The 22,312-nt window shown below is 45.0% G+C and overlaps 1 protein-coding gene across 8 annotated transcripts in view; it reads right to left on the reverse strand.

Moving 5' to 3' along the window:
- Nucleotides 1-22,312, reverse strand: part of BBS12 (Bardet-Biedl syndrome 12) — a 143,215-nt gene that overhangs the window by 46,786 nt on the left and 74,117 nt on the right. For 3 of the 8 annotated variants that reach the window (XM_072037469.1, XM_072037466.1, XM_072037467.1), the window contains 4 exons: nucleotides 22,079-22,146; nucleotides 20,930-21,006; nucleotides 16,938-17,073; nucleotides 12,338-12,477 (listed from right to left, as the gene is read on the reverse strand). The gene's annotated coding sequence lies outside the window, so the exon portion shown is untranslated. Of the gene's footprint in view, nucleotides 1-3,786; nucleotides 3,893-4,408; nucleotides 4,707-12,337; nucleotides 12,478-16,937; nucleotides 17,074-20,929; nucleotides 21,007-22,078; nucleotides 22,147-22,312 lie in introns of those variants that run through there. The other 5 variants (XM_072037473.1, XM_072037472.1, XM_072037474.1 and 2 more) reach the window with 3 other exon arrangements.

Below are 22,312 nucleotides of genomic sequence, written 5' to 3' on the forward strand. Positions count from 1 at the left end.
GCCCAAACCCAGTTTTTGTGCTTTTGGCTGGGAATCACCAACATGTGGCTTAGTCAGTGTGATGCCAAGCCCCTTGGCTGCTTTTGGATAGGGCTGCTGAGTTTTAGGTTCCGGCAGCACCAAGGAAAGTGAGCAGAGGCTTTACAAGCACGTGGAGTCAGCGTGGGTCTAGTGGCATATCCGCAACGACAAGCCTTGGTGGGGACCTGAGCGATGCCTGTGGAGACATGCAGGTGGCTGCTGTGGAGCCAACACACCGGGCAGGCTGAAGCTGAGCCAGCTGTGACCACCTTGCTCCACCTCAGGCAGATGGACACACGCTGCACTCTCTGATACTCCGTCTGCTGTGCAGTTCTGTCACAGAACAGGCCTCCCAGCCCCTTCTTCTCTTGGGCTGCAGCTCAGAGAGACGAGCGGGAAGCACCGTGACACGTGAGCTATGCGGAGCTTGGGCTCAGCAGATACTGCCTGAATCACCCTGGGGCTAGAAGCACCCACTGTGACACTGACCTAGTAAGCATCTGGGATGGCTTCGGTGTCAGGGACTGAACGTGCCCTTTCGCCGTCTCGTGCTGGGTCACGTCCTCCACCGTGCTTCCTGTACCTCCCCGGTCTAGAGCTGGGGAGCCGTCAGTAACCACAGCGCTGTGACTAACGCGGCACCGCGGCACGCTCGTGAGAACGGTCGGGTCCTCCCCAAAGCCAGACAGCCCGCAGGCAGGACAGCACAGGCACAGCTCTCCTGCTGCCTCCCAAAGCCCGTGTAGCACCCAGCGGGGAGCTGGGAAGAGGTGCAGACAGCAGCAATGCACGTGTAATATGATGGAGCACCTTGAGAAAACGTACAGCAAACTGCAGAGAAGTGTTGTATTGGGATTGCTGTGCCTTTTGCAAGGCTGGCCTCCTGGCCACGTCCCCCCTCGGAGGCCAGCAGCTCCCTGCCCGCCTGCATCCCTCCAGCTCGCTCTGCACCACCGCCTCCTCCCACGCCGCCAGCTGCTTCGCTGCGCCCCACCTCTGCCCTGCACGGATCTGCACCAGTTTCAAGAGTCAGGTTATTCTTGCAAAATAATACACTCGCTCAAAATAGCACTGGAGGCTTTCTCACCCAGGTCCTTTACGGTGGTGAGCTGACCAGATATAGCTACTACTGAGGTGAGGTGACGGGGTCCCCTCAGGGAGCTGCAGGCTGCAGCTCGGTTTAGCTGGGTTTCAATTTGACCAATGCACCCACCCGCATACGAACTGCAGCCGATTTGGAGCACATCCCCAAATCCAGAGCCTTTCCTTCACAGGTGACGAAGGAAATGGGTTTGGCAGTCACACAGGCAATGAGTGACTCTATAAGCACTCAGTAAGAATCCCTGCCTGGAAAAGCGTAAAGGAACCTCACCCCACTGCCAGCTTTGGGCGAGGGATGGGTGAACTGAAGAACCTTCCCATAGCAAGATGGGCAGGCCCCAGGTGCTTTTAGCAGGAGCAGATATGCTTGCTCTTCAGAGTCCGTACTCTTACAACTCAATAGTTCCGCTTTTTTGCCCCCAAAGGGGGTCATGGCACTGGGCAGGAACATTTACAAAGCATCCACAGAACTTGGAAGTACAAGTTCTGCTGCCCGTCACTATGACTTCTGACGGAAAATATCTGCAACACTTCTGAAATTTTCCTTTAAAGGTTAAAAACTGAATTCTGTAAGAGATTTAGATTGATTTTTTCAATTCACTGAGACGGACACAACAGAAAATCACTTCAAGTTAGAAACAAAAGCCTTTGACCAGACAGTGATGGAGGTGTGGTTTATGGTATATATGCCACACATACAGATAAGATACCTAAACCTTACCAGGAAAACTGGGGCACAGGGCAGTGCTGGAGGAAAAATAAAAAAAAAAGGAACCATGGTGGTCACTTGAGCAAGTGACCTCAAGCCCTTTTATCACACCAGTCCCAGGGGAGCTCCCAGCCTTCTCTCAGGGCAAGGATCAGGACTGGAGTCTCTGCTGTAGCTTCTCCCCAAAGGGTTTCACATCATTTCCCTGTTTCTCCCACTCCTCTCACACAACTTACGAACCTGGAAAAGGCTCGCTGGCTGGATGGGAGCTGAGGGCTCCCCAGCAGAGATCTGAGGGAGGAAAACTCTTTTCCTGCCAGCAAGGCAAGGCATTGCCCTCTCCCCCTCCACGAGCCAGGTGAAAGCGGGGCTTGGCTCATGTAGAGTGCCTCCAGGCTCAGAGCAGAAAATGGATCTCAGTTGCAAAATTACTGTTTGCTAACACATCATCTACACAATTAAGCCCAGGGTTCTGCATGCAAATCATTCACAAAGCAATACAGGCTTCTGCAAATGACATTCATCACCAGTTTTTCCCCCATGAGAGACCACTTGCCCAGGAATGGATCGTGAACAGTTCCCTTCAGTCGGGAAGTCCGCGTGGTGACAGTGGCTGGCGCTGGATGGCCATGCCACACGCTGTCATTTCTTACCCTTTATCTGAGCAACAAGCTTTCTAGTTGGAAGACTGAAACACCAAGTGAGAGCTAACAAATAACACATCCTCCACGTCTTCTCAGAGATCTTCTAACATGTTAAAATTCAGAAATGCACAAGGGAAATAAAAGCACAGGGAAATAGTACAGTTTTCTGAAACTAACAGCCGCGATATGATTTCAGGGACTGGCTTTGGAACCGGCAAGCTGAGGGTTTTATTCAGCACTCTTCAACTCATTATTTCTTGAGCATCTTCAGCAACACACATTTTCTGCTTTATTCTCTGTGTATTTTCTGCTTTATCCATTTACGTGGGTTTTCGTTCAAAGTATTGTTAAAGATCGAGCACAAGACTACACGAGCTCCTCTCCCCCACTGGCTCAGGCCAGCATTACACATTTATGCAGCGCATTTAATTTGGTTGTCAAGCTTTCCATTTGACCTTTTAAACACTGGCAGGCAGCCTCGGTCTTTTTGCAGCCCCACATCTGTCATTAGCGACTCAGCAGCTCATTGGACACCCTGTGAAGTCTGCAGGCATGCAGGAGAGCGTGGTTTTCAGTGATGATTTTCCATCAATGCTTTTTACTTCCTTTTACACTCAAGTAAGCCTCTTATTAATGAGTAAAAGATGGAAGTCCCTGATAATTTCTTCGTCAGCAGACCAGACAAGGTATGTTAATTATATGTATGAAAATCATGCTGCTAAAATGAGGCATACCACGCCACCTTATGACTGTGTGTCTTAAAAAAAAAAAAAAAAGGGGGAGGAAAAAGTTGTTCTCAATGTTTTTTTTTAAAGACCCTTTGCTGATATTTAGTGGCTAATAAAGTAATGATTTGCAGACCTGCTCATGAATGCCTGATATACTTGTGTCATGTCACAGCACTTGTGGCCAAATGCAATTTCCATGGCATAACTGAGAACGCAATAGCACGAGGAGCAACAGGATCCTGGAGGAGCTCTGCAGTCTGCACCACTTGCATGATTCAGCCATGGGTGGCTGCTTGTTTGGCGTGGCTGTAGAAGTGCACATGAAAGGTTATTTTCGGCAAAGACTGATCTACTATAACAAAAGGATTTCAAGTGGTTAAGAAGTGTTTTTAGACAGAAGTGTAAAACCTTGGGAAATGGTTTTGAGCACCTCCTTTTCATCCCTCTCTCTTAAAACCAAGATTTGCTCAGGTACGAAGACAAGAGGAAGTGGAGGAAATCAGAGGTTAGTAGTGAGATGCTAAGGGTGAAAAATACTGGGTTTAGAGGGGACCGTGGAGGCATACACCACAATACTACTTACGGCTATGCTGCAACTGAATTTAGTCCTTCCACATCAGGCAGCTTGAAAAGGAAACTCCAGATACAGAGCAGAGCAGCTTCAACAGGACCAGAAGCTGTCTGGCTCTCTGGAAACACAGGAAATTGCCAGGAAAGAGCAGTATGTTTACAAAGCCAAGCTTTTATAGTTAAGAGCAGCAATAACTATTTTGGCTTAGTTAAGTCCCTTGTTAACTATCATTACTAGTTTTTAATTGCATGATTTAAACAGATTTTTCTATACAATTCTTGCTACTGACAGAAAAAATTACTCACTCAATTAACTTCTCATTTTTTGCATTATTTTGTGTACTATGTAAATACAGCATAAGCTTCTGTATATAAACACAATAATGTTATGAGGTGTGCTCATCCAAATCTCCTTCCTCCTTACACAAACCCACTGACTTGCGAACAGCTGCAAAACAGCATAGTATTGTTTCCATCTTTCTCTCACAACATGAAGCCCAGAGAAAAAAACAAAAGCAACACAATCAGGAAAATCAGCGAGATTCTCATGCTGAGAGCCAAATCTTTCCAGGCCTGCATGTTTTTGTGCCAATTCCTAGCACAAGGCCCCACTTTCTGACACCTGTAGCGCTCACCTCTTAATCCAAGTCCCGAGTATCCTAAGCTGGGCATCCAGGAAACGCACAATTTCTGGCTCTGCATTGCAAAATTCTTGGTCTTTGCAGCTTGCTGAGCATTGCAACCAGCCTGGGAGGGGAAGCAAAAGGGCTCCTACAAATGCCTTAACAGAGGAGGTCAGTGGAGGATAACAAAACCGGAGCAGAATTAATTGCTGGGATGAAGGGCAGGTGGGAGGGGAGTGAGAGGACACAGCCTGACTTCAGTATTCACAATCTAGGGAGCAGCTGAAAGCCCCTCACCATCACACAGATATTGTCCCCTATCCACAGGCCAAAAAGTTCTGCCTCGTGCACGTACACACACAAGAAGCGTTGGTTACATAGACCAAAAAAAATCCCCTATCCCCCCCCCTTTTGAGGGAGTCTGACTCACGATTTTCAAATTTTGGGGGACTTTTAAAGACTTTTCTCACAGTACAAGCCATAGCCACAGCCTTGAAAAAAGAAAGGTGGGTGGGAAGGGCATAAACACAGCAGCATCATGAAGAAAGGAGCTGTAATGCTGTCGGGGCATTTCTTAACGTTGCACAAAGGATCCTGAACTCTGAGCAAGGTTTTTCGGGGATTTCTGTTGAGGCAAGGTAGAATTGCTGCACTGATTAGGTTTCCAACATTTAAACAAAAGGGAAGCCTGCACCCCCTGTTCAGAAATCAGGCAGATACCTGCGCTTTGTGACCAGGGTAGCTGGGACACAGACAGCCCCAGCGCTGGCCTCTGTCCCTTGACCTTAATCTCATTCCTTGCCATGCCACTACCCCTGTAGCACAGACACCTCCTGTCCTCTTTTATTTATGTCTTTCTTCTGCCACTACCTTTTTTTTTTTTTTTGCCTTCTTTTTCCCCTCTTCTGCTCCCACCACTGTGGAGCCCTGCCAACTCCTTCTCTTGCCCAGCCCCCTCTTGCCTTACCCAAACCATCTGCCCTCCAGCCTTTTTCCCCTCTGGATCTCTCATCCTCTGACACCACTGCTTTCTCCACTAAGGAAATTACAGAACGGGTTATTAAGGAGATATTAGGAGAAACTCAGTTCTGAAGCCCCGGCCAGCTTCTCCTGATGAGGAAGATGTGGTTGGCCCTGCTACCTCCAGCCACAGCAGTGAGATATATACAGCCACAGATATAATCAACTTGGTGGAAGGTGATTCGGGCAATTTCCTTGCCAACCTCTAGAGAGACCCTAGCAGCAAGATGCTTGGGGTTTGTCACCTGGCTGTGCTTGAGGAAGGGATTTTTATGACGCTAGCAAGGATGACGCCTTCCCCCTCCCTCAGGCAAAACACGGCAGTCTTGGTCCAGAACTGTTAGAGGCTCTCCATGGAAGAGCTGTAAAGATTACATTTACACGTATGTTCTTGGACTCGGAAATGGATCAATTATTGTAAGTGAGGTTTAATAACAGCCATAATCACTAAGGAGTGATTCCTCAGTGACATGAAAACTTCTGCCTCTGTGAGCCGCAAAGAAGCAAGTGCTGAGTAGAAGTAACAGGGAACTTCAACCTGCACTGGCTGTAATCCAGACTCCAAAGCAATGCACCCAAACAAGACACTCCCTTTCTTCCCCTAAAAGCAAAATCATTACTTTTTTTTTTTTTTTTCTTGTTTAGAATAAAATCGGGCTTTTAGGAAAAGCATTCCCCAAGGACAATGCCAGGTTCTCCCTGAAGATGTTTGATTACTATCTCCTCTTGAGATGCGATGAGACAAGACACATCTCTGCCACACATCTTCCCTTTCATGCAAATTTTAGGAATTTTGAAGCCCAAGTCTGCACATCTGAATTAAAAGGAATCAAGCACACTATTTAAGCAGTAAAGTATCTGGTCTGTAGCTGGAGACTTCTTCATTCAGATCTTGTTGTACCAATATTCTTTATTTCCTTTTGCTATTGTCTTCTTCACTGCCATATCATCTCAGTGTCGTACCATGTGTTCCTTTTAGCAATCTTTACCTAGAAAAAACAACCATCTTCTGGTTTCTGCCAAACTTCATTCCAGTAGCATGTGCGCTGATGACCTGTGCTCGTTTCTCAGCTTTAATAATCCCTAAAAGTTATGTTCCTGCCCTAAATAATGCATTACTCTTTTTATTACTCTTTTTTTTTTTCTTTCTTTCTAGTTTAGCTCCTTTGCCAAAGGTTATATGTGGTTGATCAGATGCTTGGTAAACAAATGTTACTGTCAGTCTCAGTTCACTTCTGAGTAAGAGAAGCCCCCACAAGCCGGCCGATGCACCAATGTACAGGCGGAACCAGCGGTTAGACTGATATTGTTTTATTTTAAGAAGCCTCTTTGCAGACCCACTTGCTTCCTACCCCAAAGAAATGCAGCACTGCAGACATGAGCTTTTTTCTTCAAACCATTGCTAAAGGCAAATGGTTTAATCATAATTTTTTTCCTTTGCACAGCTTTCATTTCAGAACTGACATTTGCATTTTATGGATGAGTAATTCGGAGGGAGAATGCACACTAAAAAGGTAAGACTACAGAACAGTGTCTGCTTGGCTTTGGGAAGACTCTAGCCCTTATTTAAGCTGCTGTTCCTGCTTTGTATTTCTATGCTGAACCTGTCGAAGTGCACATGTGCAGATCAGTGTATTCTGGATTAAGAGCGATAGGTCCCAGTACAATTTGTCCATTTTTATTTTTCCTTGGGTAGGTTGCCAAAGAGAGGAAGATGTTGTGCTGCTGATAACTTCTTCCAAATATTTAATTGTAGGATGTAGAAGCAGATTTTTCCCAGCACAGAAATTCTTCCTGCATATTTCTGATATGGAACAATAGTCCAGTGGATCCTGTAAATCTTTCTATTCCTAATGTCAGTTTGTCCAGTCTGAATATTAGACAGGGCTCTGCCTCTCGCATGCCCTTCCAGCAAAGCCTTTCCTCCTTCATTATTTAATCAGAAAAGGATTACATTTGGGAAACTGCAAGAGGACCCCTTCCTTAGGCAGCTTTGACCAACTCCTCAAGACACAAGACAGTCCTGTAACACCCCTCCACATTCAGTAATTTTAAAGATCCTCCTCCTTCTAGTTGAAGCTATACCTTCTGCTCTTTAGGCCTCGGCTTACCTCTGAAAAAAAAATAATTCTTAATGGGAGTTGGCTAACTCAAAGTGAAATCCTAGTGAAGATAAGGCAGAGGCTGGTTTTCCCCTAAGCTAGCATTAAGGTCTTTGGAGTGGCAACATGATAATATCAAATGGTTGCACAGTATTTTCATGCTTCTTGATTTTTGATGGATACAAAGATGCAGCTAGCCTCTGTGCAGCGTTAATCAGCAGAATTGCATAGCCCAGATCCATCTGACATCCTCAGCTGCCCACACAAGTCACCCTGGACTTGTATGCTGCTCCCAGGCATTAAGCAGGAGCCCAGCCTCAAGCTTCTGCTCCCTGCTGCAGCTGACATGACAAAATCTGCTTTGGCCCTGACCCTGTTTGCCCCAGGCCAGTAACACTGCGAGCAAAAACTTCCTCGGTCATCTCCAGCTGCTTTTGCATCCCGTCCGCTGGTACCGGGCAATTCCACTGCTGCTTAGAAAGAACATCTTAATCGAGGATAGCTGAAGCAAAGGCAGACGGCCACCCCGTATGTCCCCGAATATTTCTGCAGAGCACTCCCTAAAGGGCAATTTTTTCCATTTCTAAAAACAAGAATCCTGCTCTTCTTATTCTAGGTCACTCACAGAACCACACAGATAACAGATCTCAGCAAAATGTCACTGAAGATAAAGTCCGGGGTTTTCAGAGCAGCGCTTCTGAAGGTAGGCACTGTATTGAGGTGTCAACGTGCAGGGGACAATTTTTGCATGCAATTTCCAAGCCTTCCTTTTGAAAGCATTGGCCCAAGCAGCACTGTTATACTTGGATATTCGACAGGCAAGCAGTCTGAGCGCTGAGACTGGGAGAGGAAGACTGCAGTGGTCAGTTTAAAGGGTGATTTGCCAAATAGGATGGAGCAGAGGCCACACCACAACATTGCTATTTTCTGACTGCCTGTGGCCGCTCAGGACTGAGTCACCTAACCCACAGCTGCCCGTGCAAAGCAGCCAGCTTGTGGGCTGGAAAACAGCAGGTGGGCTTTTATCCCAAAACATCCATCCCTCTTTGCTCCCTGCTCCACCAGGACCGAAACCTTTGTTGCAGCTGAGCAGCTGGCCGAGAAGAGGGCCTGAACACGCACAACGTACCACATGCAAGGGAAAATTCTGCAACACGTAGGGCTGATCGTTGGCTGCATCGTAGCTTCTGTTTGGCACCTGATCGGTGCTTTCCTACCATCTCCTCCATGGTTCAAAAGCAAAGCTGGGGGAAAATTCAACACTATCTTCATCGGCCAGCCCGTAAAATAACCGCCTTTGGCTGAAAAAAATGATGATTACTGAGCCATAATCACAACACCCTTTTTTTTTTAAAGAACAGTTTAGCTTCAAGGCCCGATTCCATCTGTGACCATGGAAGCTGTTCTGTGTCCTGGCATGCAGGAGGAAAAAAACGTAGATGTGTTTCCACTTTTCTCTGTGCTCACTTGAATAACGGGACCAAGGTCAAACAACCTCAGACAGAAGGAAAAACGATCACTGAACAGAAGTGGAAATGTGAAATACGTCAGATGATATTCTTTTTTTTTTTGTCGTCAGAGGTGCTCGGGGATTGTGGCCGCCAAGAAGAGAATAGATAGGCAGTCTGCAGAACGGGAGATTTCTGACGGTGAAGTCCTATTGGGGTTTTTTGGGACAGTTACATATAAGACACCAAAGGAATGGCTCAGAACTACTATCCCCACCTACAGTGTTTCTTTTCCTCTTCATTTACGGTAACAATGTTCAGGCAACAGTTTGTTTTTTTCAGTTCCCACTTACTATTCATTGCGAAACTTGGTAAGATTGGCCATGTTTTAATGTGACTCCACAAGTATACAGATAAACACATCTTTCTTCAACAGCTTCCTTCTATTTACAAACCTATCGCATCGTTTGGGTCATTCCTTGAGGCACATAGCATGGTTGGCTTCATTCTGTCCTAAACCTTCTGCTATTCCTCTCACTTGATTACTGTGTATAGAAAACATACACAAGTGTTTTCTGATACTTTGCCGAACGGCTTAAACACTGAGTATCAAAACTGACTGCAGAAATCTTCATTCCAGGTGCTGCAGGTGACTTGGTGATAGGCATGATTTGGAGCAAAGGGCAGATTTGTAAGAACAAATACTCAAGTAAAACTCCATGGGACAAAAGCAGCAACAGCAGCATGGCAAACTACAAAATCAAGTTAAAATCTGAAGCATTGCAGAGTTTTTAATGGAAGTAATTAGCTTGAAATGAAAGCTTCTACCTTAAGCCAAATTATATGCGCACAGGAAAGGGATTCATTTGGTTATGCTGCAGAACCTTTCCAAATTGCACTGCACTGCTGCTATTCCTTTTCCTTAGTAGCCGCAAAATAATTTATTTTAGGTTATCCAGGGCTTAAGTTCACAGAAGAACGCATTTAAGTTGGCTTCACAGTCATCAAAGTTTAGCGGCTTTATTGAATTCAAGCGAGAACCGCATGGAATATCTGAGTCCGAGGCTGATAAGCGAAACTTGACCTTCTACGGTACCAGCCAAGTAAAAACCCCTCTTAATGTCACTTCCAGCTGCAGTAGATAGATATCGTTTTTAAAGCAATCTTGAACAAGAATTTGTGATGTCTGACAACTTTTTCAATATCCGGGAATTACCCGCTGCTGGAAAACTTTCTGCTGGCTGAACATTGCTTTGGTAGACAGGTTTGTCTTTGACTGCGGTTAAGGACAAATTTACAAAGTATCTCTCTATATACTGAGGAGCAGATTTTATCCTCAGAAATTCAAGTGTGTGAGCAAATCAGAGTTTGAATAACAATCTACTGTATGGGAGTGCAAATTATAAAATGGTACAAGTGAGTGAAGATCAGCCTACATTTCTATATTATAACTTCATTAAATGAAGATATTCTAAAAAGCATCCATTATGCTGTCTTGTTCTTATCTGCTCCTTTTAAAACGCTGCCTTATCACTGTTCACATGCTCGATATTCTCGGTGGTAGTTCCAGAGTCCAGGTTTAGTCATAGCTTATTCATTATTTGATGCTGAAGGGGTACATTTCTAAGCAAAAGACATCACCTGGGCACCCATGAAAACAAGGTGTGAACGTCCTCATGCTTGCTTAAGCCACAAAACAGCCCAAGTTTGCACACTGACACTTGCGTTTTGAAAACACAGGCAGTGAACAAATTGACACCAGCATGCACCCAGGAGCTAGCACTTGTGACCACAATGCCCACCGAGGTTTCTGAAGGTGCAGATTTTGACACTTGCACATGTAGAGTTGTCTACTGACAGCTTCTGGATATTCCCAGCTCTCCAGCTGCTGAGGAAAGCGGCACTGACATGCACATGAGAAACAGCAGTGCTCGTGGTACTGTAGCTGTGAAGACTTATGGATGTAAGTGAATCAAGGTTGGGGAAGGGAAGCTGTGGCTTGCCAGTCTGACTGAAGATCTCCCACTATTTCTTTTCAGGCTGAACAATTGTTTCTGCTGCTGCTGGTTTTGAATTCAGTGCAGTATATCCAACTCCAATAATGGCAGCAAATTGCCCTGAACAAAACACACCAGTTCTCTCTTCCACATGACTAATCTCACCCACCACTTCTGCTGCCTTACAGTAAACACACTACGTAAGAAAATGGCCACAGCTGGTCTAACCAAAGATCCAGTTGCCAACTTTTAATAGCAGTCAAACAGTAGAGAGGACGAAGAGGCACACTACCTGGGTGTGCTGCTGAAGCTACCCAACTCATTTAGCACTGAGATGAACCACGGGTGCTCATACCCTCAGCTATCACGGCTCAGCTACGGGCTGGGCTGTAACTGCAGACAATCATCTTGCTGTACTCTACCTTTCCATGGCAAAACTTGGACATCTAAACTGGCTGTGCTTGAAGCAATGCTCACAATTAAAATCCACTATCTTATGCATAAGCCTGGAAAAAGCAGCTGGCTGAGCATTCATCGCATTATGAAATGGGATTGAGACTGCCATTTCTGCCCCTAAGAGATGGGCATGTACTGGTGTGACATCTCACAGTCACAGAACAAACTGAAGGCATGAAAAATATCTTTTTTTCCCCTATGATACATCCAGCTGGAAGTTCAGTTATGGCTAAGGGATGTTAATTTTTTCCCATATGATTACAACTACACCAGCACACTAGGAAGAACGCCTCTGAAAAGCAATTTCCTCAGAACAAAGCACACCAGCTCTCTCTTTTGTGTTACAAATCAAGTCTGTCACTTTTGCCGTTTTATGCTAAACTTGGTTGATAGCTCCTTCAATAGTGTGTCTAACAAAGTGTGCAGACTGGTACAATTAGGTTAAGAGGCAGTTTGATTGGTTGGCAATCCTTACAAAGTCTATCTGGGGAAACTGCCAATGCGTATGCTTTGTGTGCATGCTGCAGATCAATTTCTATGTCGCTGCTGCCATTGTGCCTCTGCCAAGAGAGAAAGTTTGCCCCGTCAGCAGTGCTTCTAGCCACACTCGGTGCTGATTCCTCTTCATATTTCCACCTCCCACCAGCTTCACAAGAATTAATCAAAAGCCATTCATTGAAAGCTTTCGCCATACAGCCGTTTTTGATTTCTGCTCCACACAGCCTTGAACAAAGAGTCAAAGAGCTGGACCATTTGACCTCATGTGCCCTTTTTCTGCCATCTCCCAGAACCCACGTCAGCACTGCCAAAATTATCACACCTCGGTCATGATAGGTCTTCACGGCAGCCTTTGTTTTGCTAACTTTTGCCACCCTCTTAAACACACCTCCTCCAGAAGTCCCCCAGTGCTGCACTGACCTGCAGGGTGAGAGCACGCAGGGAACATGCCCGGGGGCTGCCAGCTGCAGCAGGGCTGGAGGAGCATGGGGCACTTCTCAGCTCCTTTGCAGCAATGCTTGGTTACTTCCAGTCTTTTTGGAATAATTTGGGAAAAACACCTGTTTGGGAAATGCAAAATAAAGAACATTTAAATACTGAATTTAAAGCTTTTGTTTAAACCCAGTGCAAGTTGTTGTGAGCTCAAGAAATTTCCCTCACCCTCCCTGACCGGTCCCCAGGACAGGTTTCTGGAGGGCTCCCACAGCTCATGCACACAGTTTGACTTCCACCACCGCAGCTTTGTGGTCCTCCTCTTGGAGGACTGAGGGAGAATATAATAAAAGTAGACTGAAAGCCCACATGAGCAACGTATGTTTTCACGTGGATCACAAAATGCTCCCCCTGCTCACTACACAGAAATGGGAACATAACCTCACACCGCAGCAGACTTTTGGTCTGATTTCACCAACACAGTCATGAATTTGGGTGAAGGCAGGGAGAGTGCTGTCCCTGAAACCCCAACATACAGCAAGTCAGCCAGCAGCCCACCAAACCCTGCACAAACCCTGCTCGCCAAGGGAGTGCCTCACAGAGGCTGCAGAAGCCTGAAAGCCAGCAGCGCCCAGCCGAGGGAGCACCAGCAGCCCGGGCTGCACTGGGCACAGCTTCTGCACCCCAGGGAATGCACTGGCTCCAATGGTTTCTTTTTACCCGTTTTAGGTAAGTTACCAGGTATAGCCTAGCTGCTTGGACTCTCACCAAGGTCTTGCCCTTGGTACTGCTAAGGCAAAACTCCTACAGTGCTAAGAAGCATCTCCTTTCACTGGTTTTAATTGTGCTGCATATTTATTGCATTACTTGTTATAATTTCTTATACATTTACTTAAATTTTCCAAAATAGTCTGTAGTCTTAAATACTATGCCATACGTTCTTGATGATATAAGCAAAAATAGTGTTTAAATTTACCAACAAAATAAAGTCATCTCCCAGAATGAATCAATCAAACCGCCAGACCATTTTCAAGTAAAGCGATACCGCATTGCCAGAATGACAGGCACAGAACTGCCTCACAGATAATAAACCAGAACTGAATTTGAGAAACCTCACACAGACTTTCTACAGTGAATCATCTTTTTTTTTTTTTTTTTTTTAGCTGGGGGTTGAAGAAAGGGTGATTCATTCTATTCTGAAGTTGTTTTCTGTTTCAATACAATACAGCTTTGTTTTCTGCAGCATCTTTTGAGCAATCTTGGAAGTGCAGAACAATAACCCAGTTATTATTAAATCAGCCCCAGCAGAGGAGAAAAACAAGTCTGGAAAGGAAGGAACACTTTCCCTCTGAGACTTAGGAATAAGTGGAGAATGGATGATGCTGCAGGAGCACTGAGCCCCGGCATGCTCACAGGGCCAGAGCGAGGGGGAGCATAAACTGCAGGATAAGGAGGAATCAGATGCTAAAATAGCAAGTAGTAAGAGAAGCCAGGTCTGGGAGAGTATCTCTTGCCCAGATGGGGAACCCTGACTTTGAGACTTGCAGCAAGGAAGCTGAAATGAAACCACAAGCCCGCCAGCATGACTGCAGGCTGGCACTTGCTGTGACTAATGCTGTAGGTAATTTTATTGATGGTAAGAACATGCAGGTTCTGGGTCTTGCAGCAGGAGGTACACACAGGGCAATGAAGGCATGTACCTATGTATCTCTCACCGATAAATTCAGGCGGAAAATATTGTCTGTACTTTTATCTTTCAGAGCTTTGACTAAACCGACTTATCTGGTGTAATTACCCTAGGAAAGCTGTTTGCCAGGAAGGATTTCATGGAGGTGGCTTGGCACCTCCACTGCAGCAGCTGTTCCCAAAGGTGCTGGAGAGAATGCCTCCTGGCAAGGGCAAGACAAACAGGCAGGGGCTGGGTAGGTGCAGGTGCCCAGCCAGGAACTGCCCCTCTGCTGCTGGGCCCTGACTGCATCCTGCGCTCTGCAACCACCCAGGACTGTCTTTACCCACTTGCCAATCTTAAGAAGAAACCCAAATTTCAAAGAACCTTTTTGGTCATCTAGCCCCGGGCTCAGCTCGCCACGGGCAGCTGTCTCCTGCAAGTGCACTGCGGAGTCACAATGCTGTTTTTCCAGACACAGAGGATGTGGGACTCTGCTTCACCTTTTTTCTCCAAGACACCCTCTATAACCTTATCTTCACCCCTACGAACTGCATGCTGACATGACCTGTGCAGTAAGTGTCCTGTACCAATCTCAGACCCTCGGGTGTTGTTCTTATCTCGGCTGGTGACATCCAGCATGGACAAGACCACATTCATGATCACGAGATACAATTTCAGCCACATGGCTCCCCAGCAAACAACTGCCACCTCACATAACCAGGAGAAGGACATTTACTGTTTGATGTGTGGGGGAGAAGATGCCAGAGGGCTCCAGTGCTGCAGTGTAATGGTAAAAGGGCAAAAAGCAAAAAGGAAAAGAGTCAAAAGAACAGAAAGAGAGGGAGGAAAACTCAGGGGAATGGGGGTGAGAAGAAAATTCCAAAAAGGGATCAAGGTATTTCTTCCTCCTATCAGAAAAGTCCCCCTAGGTCTAACCTATAGCTCCTTTCTTTCCCTTTAGACGTTTATAATGAGATCACATTCACGCCTGTGTGCCTTGCAGGCCTTGGGGAGCAGGGCTGCAGGAGAGGTGTACAGCAGCCTTCCTTTCCTCTGTTAGCACTGGCCCGTGTGTGATGTTCCTGCGTCTCCTGGAGGGCCGTGAGCCCTGGTTCTTGCTTTAGATTGCCTGTTCTCGGCACCTGTTGTGAATACACATGAGAAAGAGACACCAAGTATAGATATGGGGAAGATGAAATGACCTCTCAGGGCTCCTTCCAGTCCTCTCCTAAGACTATGTCACATCCCAAATATTTCCAATGATGAATCCTTTTTCTGAACAGGCATGGCAGCAAAAAAGTCCTCATGTGGGACCTAATATATCTCCTTTTCAACCCACATGCGAGCAACAATCTTAACAATGGGAGGAGTCTGGAGTGCAGCTACAATGCCATTCAGTTAGTTGTGCCCCTCATCAAACCTCTTAATCCACAAGCTCCTGCCAAGATTGTCTGTCAAACCATAACTGTGTACTGCATTCAGGCAAAAATCCTGCAATGACTGTAGAATCACAAAATCTCCTCAGTTGGGACCCACAGTAATCATTGAATCTAACTCCCGTCTCCACAAAGGACCACCCAAAAATCAAGCTGTAAGCCTGAGAGCATTGATGAGCTCTCCAACTAGGTACTCGAGGATTATTTAACCATTGGTGCACGTGGGCTGCGTTTCTTGCACTGATGTGATGCCTACGCTACCACAAGCCAGCTGCGGGGAACCTGGCTCAAAACTGATTTTATTCTAGCATGAAGTCAGCTCCAGCTCAGTTCCCCCCACCCTCTGCAGTACAGCACTGCCCACAGGATCACTGCAGCTCACAGACTCCAAGCCCTGCTTATTCTACTGGGCTGTTAGGGTAACCTCTCTGCCAACCAGAGTCAGGGCTTCAGGAAAGGAAGCTGTGGGCTACTCTTCTCTACTCTCCTCCTTTTCTATGTCCTAGATTATGCACTTCAGCTAAGTCCAGTCCTCAGTCATGTAAAAGATTTAATATTAATGGTTTAAATGTAATGCTGGGGCTTTTATTTTAGATTTTTCACTCAAAGCTCTTAGAAGGAGGAAAAGAAGTCACTTCCCCCTCTTGACAGCCCAGGGAAGACAGGAGTGGCACAACGAGCACGGCCTCTGTAATTGAGTGGCCCCATGAGGTGCTGGGGCATAAACCAGCAGCACTTACAAATGGTTTGCACAAGATTTACCTGCTACAACTTCATTATTTTTAAACCTCTTATTGTTCCTTTACTCCCTCGTGTGTAGTCTATTAGGATTAATTAACGATCTGCTCAGCATTACACTATGAATGGAGCATATGGAAAAAGCAGCCCAGGAGGACACGGGGGTTTGTGCTGCTGCCCTCCACACTGAGTCACAGCGAACAAAACCTCCGAAGTCTCGAGTGTGAGTGACCTCGTTAGCTCCCAGCTGCTCTCACGCACAGCCATGCAGCACATCAGCAGCGGTGTCATCAGCGAGGAACAAAACACTATTTAGAACATGGCCACTTGAAAGGGGGAGGTTTCGGGTTATTTGCTTCCCTCCTAGATAGTGGTCTATCAAAATATAAACCGCCCCACCCTAGTTTCAGAACACCAACGTGCAGTCCTAAGGTGGGGTAAACCAAGAGCATTGCCTCCCTGCCTTTTTTTAATAAACATTATTAGTGATCTCCATTTAAGCAACAGCAGTTAAGCAAAGCAAAACAAACAAAAAAACAACGCGAGGAGACCCACCTCAAAGAAAACCTTTCTTGCTATCCACGTACGATAAATACCATCTCTTTTTGCCTAAGATACAAAGGGCACGTTCCTGATACTTGCGCAAGCTCAGAGTCATGAAGTTACGTGGTGGTGAATGTAACTGCCCGTACTGCTGTCTGCCTGTCTCCTTTGGAGAGATGCTCAAGCACCTCTCGTGGCTTACCTGGAGGGGCGCAGACTGCATTGCACCGAGGGTTTGGACAATGCCTGGTCTGGGAAGGTCCCTGTGAGGCAGCATCCCTGAGCGCCAACTCTTTTATTTCTAAAAGGCCATTGAGCTTTGCATTGCAGCACTCTCTCTAAAGAAGCAAAGAAACAAAACATGGATACACTTCAAAAAGTGTTTGACAGCCTCCACCTACTTAGATTTCCAAGGCAAGTGAAGAAATCACTTTTTTCCATGCAAAAGGCCGATTGCCACACAAGGCACTCTCCCAAAGAAAACTCAGCCATTTGTCCAAGTTAAATTAGAGAATGGCCACGTCCTAGTGCCTTAGCTTGGTTCCTAAATAAATCCATTACATCTTTCCTCTAAGCATTCACACTTCCTTAAATCTCCACCTTTGCAGGAAGGACTAAGCATTTATTTCATGTTTTGTAAAAAGAGTGTGTGGATTTTCAGTTGAAAGACTTCAAGGCATTTTGTTATTTACCAGTAACAAATAAGACGATACTCTGTGCTTTAAGTTACTTCCTACTGTATCCTCTTCATAAAATGAAGGCTATACGCCTTCACAATTTTCCATTTACACGGAATTCCACCAGTTTAATCAAAGTGAAACATAAGGTACTGTTATGGTCCTTGTACCTTCAGATTTCCTTACTGATAACCCACATACTATCCGTTAACCCATTGCATCATTCAGAAGAATAAACAACTTGGGCTCATCATACAGGAAGTTGAACAAAAAGGCAGTAGAAAATATTAGTTTTCAAATATATATTGTGACCTCTGCACAGCTCAGACTGATACATTTTCATACATCAAGGCTACCTGTCAGAAGAGCCCACCAGGTTCACTAGAGATAAAAAGCATTTCCTGTTTTTACTTTTCATCTTTGAAAACTTTTACATGTAAGCCATTTTGTTACCCCCATCCCATCCCTACCAGATGGATCTGGTGGTTGATAAGGGTAGCAAATTTGGACTTTGTATTCTCTCTTATCAAGGTACTGAGAACCACCCAGGCTATACCAACGTGAGTATGCACTTCTCTACGCATCCTCCTTCTGGTTTAGCCATAGTGCCATATGCATCTGTGTCCTCCTTTCACAGGCTGCATGGACTTGGGAAGTGAATTGCTTTAACATTGCTGAGATGAGCATGAAGGCATTTTATCAGCTTACAAGGCTGAAATCAACTGAATGCGGATTGGCTTTGTATGAATTGGAGCAGCGTGGTGTCATCACAACGCACTTGAAGAGCAGACGTCTTCACCCATAACTCCTCTTTTTTTTTGTGCCTTTAAGATTTGGGATCACCCCCTATCACCTCCTATCTCTAAGGGCAGCTTTCTGTGTGGCATTTTCTACTTAGCAGGCTATCAATGCACCACAGCCGGTGTGGTGTCTGAGCCCTGGGGAAGAGCTACAGCCACAGCATGAAGGCTGGCAGGAAAATCCCTGGTGCTCCCCTGAGCATCAGCTCTCATGCAGAAATGGCTACAGATATTCCTTTATTCCAAACCTTCTGACGCCAAGCCAGACCATGGTGTGACAGAACCATGCCTCAGAAACTTCTGCAGTGCCAACATGAGAAAGGAACACGGCGGCACTTCTCCTTTGTGTTTCCTGTTACGGTCAGTAATGAAAAAAACAACAAACCCTTTCCAGATACTAGACGGAAATTTTAACAGCACCAGCCAAGGTGAAATTCCACCTAGATTCCCCAGCCATCATTCAGGCAGTTTTTTTCTTCGGCAACAGACCACCGGGAAGAAGGCTGTGCCACGCTTCCTACACTTAATAGCACTTGCCGATCCAGCTATACTGTACCAACAGCAGACATATAAACCTATGGTTGAATTCTTCCAACAGAATGTATTACATCCCTTTCTAGGTAGAAAGAGCTCTCTTGATGAAGGACATTTTCTGTCGATGTTGTGAGGAATGTTTCAACAATTCATGTCCATAGAGAACAATTCTGTTTGAATCCTTTCTGCCTCTGGGCCCTGCACTGGCAATTTAATTCTTGAACCACAGATGCAGTGTGTCCCAGTCTCCCCCTCATTCTAGTCAATTTATCAAATCTTCAGAAAAAACTCCTTAAATTTATGAACCTGTTTGCTTTTGTTATTCCGGACTTCTATTTCTAACAGTTACAGCCTTTTTTTTTCCTGTCTTCTTCGAGATTAACTTAACACTGCTATAGATGTGACTGTCCCTGTGAATGGCTGGGGAAGAATGTTTTAATTACTCGTGAAGCGTCAATAAGAAAGCTGTTTGTGTTTGATGTCTGGGAGTTTCAGAACAACTGATAATAACTAGTGACTGTTATGGGATACTATGCGGATCTTTGGTATCTGGCCAGGGGCCCAAGAGATTAAGAGGAAGGAAAAAGAAGCTGAAGGACGGCTGGGAGACAAGACCTGCAGAAAATGTTCTATAAACTTGGTATGGTGCCAAGTGAGTACAAAGGGGAGAGGAAGACTATGAGTCTTCAGCATGAAAGACCCCTAGAGACCCCCAGAGGAGACTGATGCGCATGCTCCAGTAGGAGGGACTGGACCCCGGAAGCTAATTATAATAATCTATTTTTTTAGAAGTAGTAATGAATATGTATTAGTCTAGGAGCATAAAAATCAGCTGCTTGATGTAACTGGTGTGCGTCCTGGTGAAGCGGAGACTCCCGGTGCACCCAGCGGTGTTTGCTTACCTCTATTCCTTTATATTCTTTTAATAAATCCTATTTTTTTATTTAATCCTAATTTGAATCCTGAGCCATTTATTACAATGTAATTACATCAACACGGGGTGCTGTATATACTAAAAGTGCCCTCAGCCCTTCCTTATACCTTCCATACTTGTGTTCTACAAGTTTTATAAGTGATTACAATACATTTACTCCGACATCTATCTTCCATTATACAAAGTGCATACCACTACTGCTACTATAAAGTACTCTAGGAATCAAATCAGCTCAAAGTGAGCCGTATCTTCTTGAGGCCTGGGACTTTATCCAGGCAGCACACTATGCTCCTTACTGGAGTGGAACCAAAAGGAACCATTTGGTAACATTTTTTCCTGTATTTTTTTTTTTCCCAGCTAATTGGGAAAACCTTTTTTTTTTTTCCCTTTTTTTTTCTTTCTTTTTAAATAAGTTTCTGTGGGCTAAGGAGGCTATTGTCCATTCAAAATTGAATTAGGTAATAAAACTCCAAATACAGCGTATTTAGCACTGCACCAAAATACCTTGTTATTAAAGGTAAAGTTAACATACACAAACAGTAAAGTGCAAACTTCATAACAGATTTTTTTTTTTTAATTCCTTCAACACTTTGCTAGACTTCTTTATGGTGGGATTACTTTTCTCAGTAATGTACATTGAAATCTAAGAAATGGGATGTCCAGGTTATTTCTAAAGCTATTTGTGAAATATGTCCTACATCGTAAGCAAACCTTCTTGCAAATGTAAAAAAACTACGTTGGCTTACTTGTCATACACATCATTTTGCTCATATTAAAGACTGTTTTTTTTATTTGTTTGTTTGTTTGTTTTCAGGCAAATCCATAAACCTTCAGTGGGTTTCAATTACATTGTTTGGACCCTAAGTTACTGCAAGGCTGCTCATGAGCCCTGACACTGACTGCTGCTGAAGTTACTGCAATAAAGGAATGCAACCAATAGATTAGTTCTGAAATTCTTTCAGGGACTGCCCATCAAGAAATCAAATACAGGCAGCAGAGTCATTCTGGGAGCATTTGGTAGACATAGGAGAATTCCTTGACATCTAGAGGGGAGGCACCCAAGCACTGAGCCAGTGAAGCTGCTACTGCAGAGGTCAGGAGCAGAAATGCCACGTTGCACCCCATGAAGACCTCACCTTCCCAAATGTCGAAGTCCTACATGCACTGGGTAATACCCTTCTTCCCTGCTTTCTTTCTGTACAGCATTAGCACAAGGAAATAAACACGTGTACTTTGCACACCTGCTCACCTTTTCCGATACATGAGTTTTCCTTAGCTGTAAGATATCTGCCACTCTTGCATGATGCTAAACGGAAGCACTGGCCCCTGCAAGTGAAACACATGCTTAATGAAATATAACTCACCACAGCACTGGACACTACACATTTTTTTTTAAGTTGCTTTTGCACTCTTCACATTAACCCTGGTGTAAGTCAGCTACATAAGGAGGTGAGAGACAGCAAGGATGCGTAGGAAGTTTTCATCTTTCTGTCACCCAGCAGAAGCACCTACATGGTTATCTTCTGGGGATGTTAACTGTCTTTACACTGCTGACACTATTCACAAGTCCACTAGAGAGCAGCTATGCCTCACTGAGATGTTTGGTGTTTTTTTTATTAGTTTCTCTGGCATTTATTGCACTTAACACAAATGACTAATCAGACCTGAAAAGCTTTCTCAGTACTAGACTGAGAACTGATGGAGAGGTGGACTCAGGGTGCTCTGATTCATACCAGTGTAATGTCTCTCTCTTACTACCATCTGGTCTTGTTCGTACCAATGCACAATAGCAGTCTTAGAGAAAGCTTGGTTCATATTCTAGTTTGGGATATTTCCTTTATACTGAAGAAATGCAGAGCTGGGTTAGAGGCTCAACCAAGCCTTGAGAGCCCCGTATTGTGGCCTGCCCTGGACTCCTTCAGGAAGGGCAGGGCAGGAGTACAGATTCTTTGGAAGAAGCCCGGAGCAAAGCGCAGCCACGGCGCTCGCTGTGCTTCCAGTGCCCAGCCTGGCCTTTCTGATCAGTGGTTAAAACAGGAATCATTAATAGATAAATAAAGCTCTTATATACCCTCTCCACTGTGCACAAAGAGTGCTGTGCAGGCCCACAGAACTAGCGTGGCACAGCAGTCCACATCAACCTGTATTAGGACATCTTCCACTGAACTTACAGGAGATGTTAAATGATACTGAACAATGTTTTACCTGAATAAGGAGGTAAGCTTTTACCAAATAAAATATTGGCTTATCTTGACTATTGATGTTTGAAAGTAAAAAAGTGAAATTTGCCTTTCTGTAAACATCAGTGAGCAGGTTAGATCTAAAGACACATCACATTCCAAAAGGCACACAATTTAATTTCTTCTAAAGGAAGAAACAAAAAAAAGGAAGTAACTACCTGTCATAACAACTGGCAAGTCCAGATTCCCTAACCTGGTCTGGTACGTCAATGAAACATGCTCTGGCCTGATTAGAAACAAATAAGCATCACTGAAGTAGGAGGACATTGCCTTTTGTCCAGCCCCCAGACCTAAGAAGATACACATGGGTGGTTAGGGTAAAGGGCCCACACAACCCCCCCGCACAGAGTTTCCCAATTAACCTAAAATTGTGAGGGTAAGGACTCATTTCT

Source organism: Anas platyrhynchos, chromosome 4 (genome assembly GCF_047663525.1).
Source record: "Anas platyrhynchos isolate ZD024472 breed Pekin duck chromosome 4, IASCAAS_PekinDuck_T2T, whole genome shotgun sequence".
Lineage (NCBI taxonomy): Eukaryota > Metazoa > Chordata > Aves > Anseriformes > Anatidae > Anas > Anas platyrhynchos.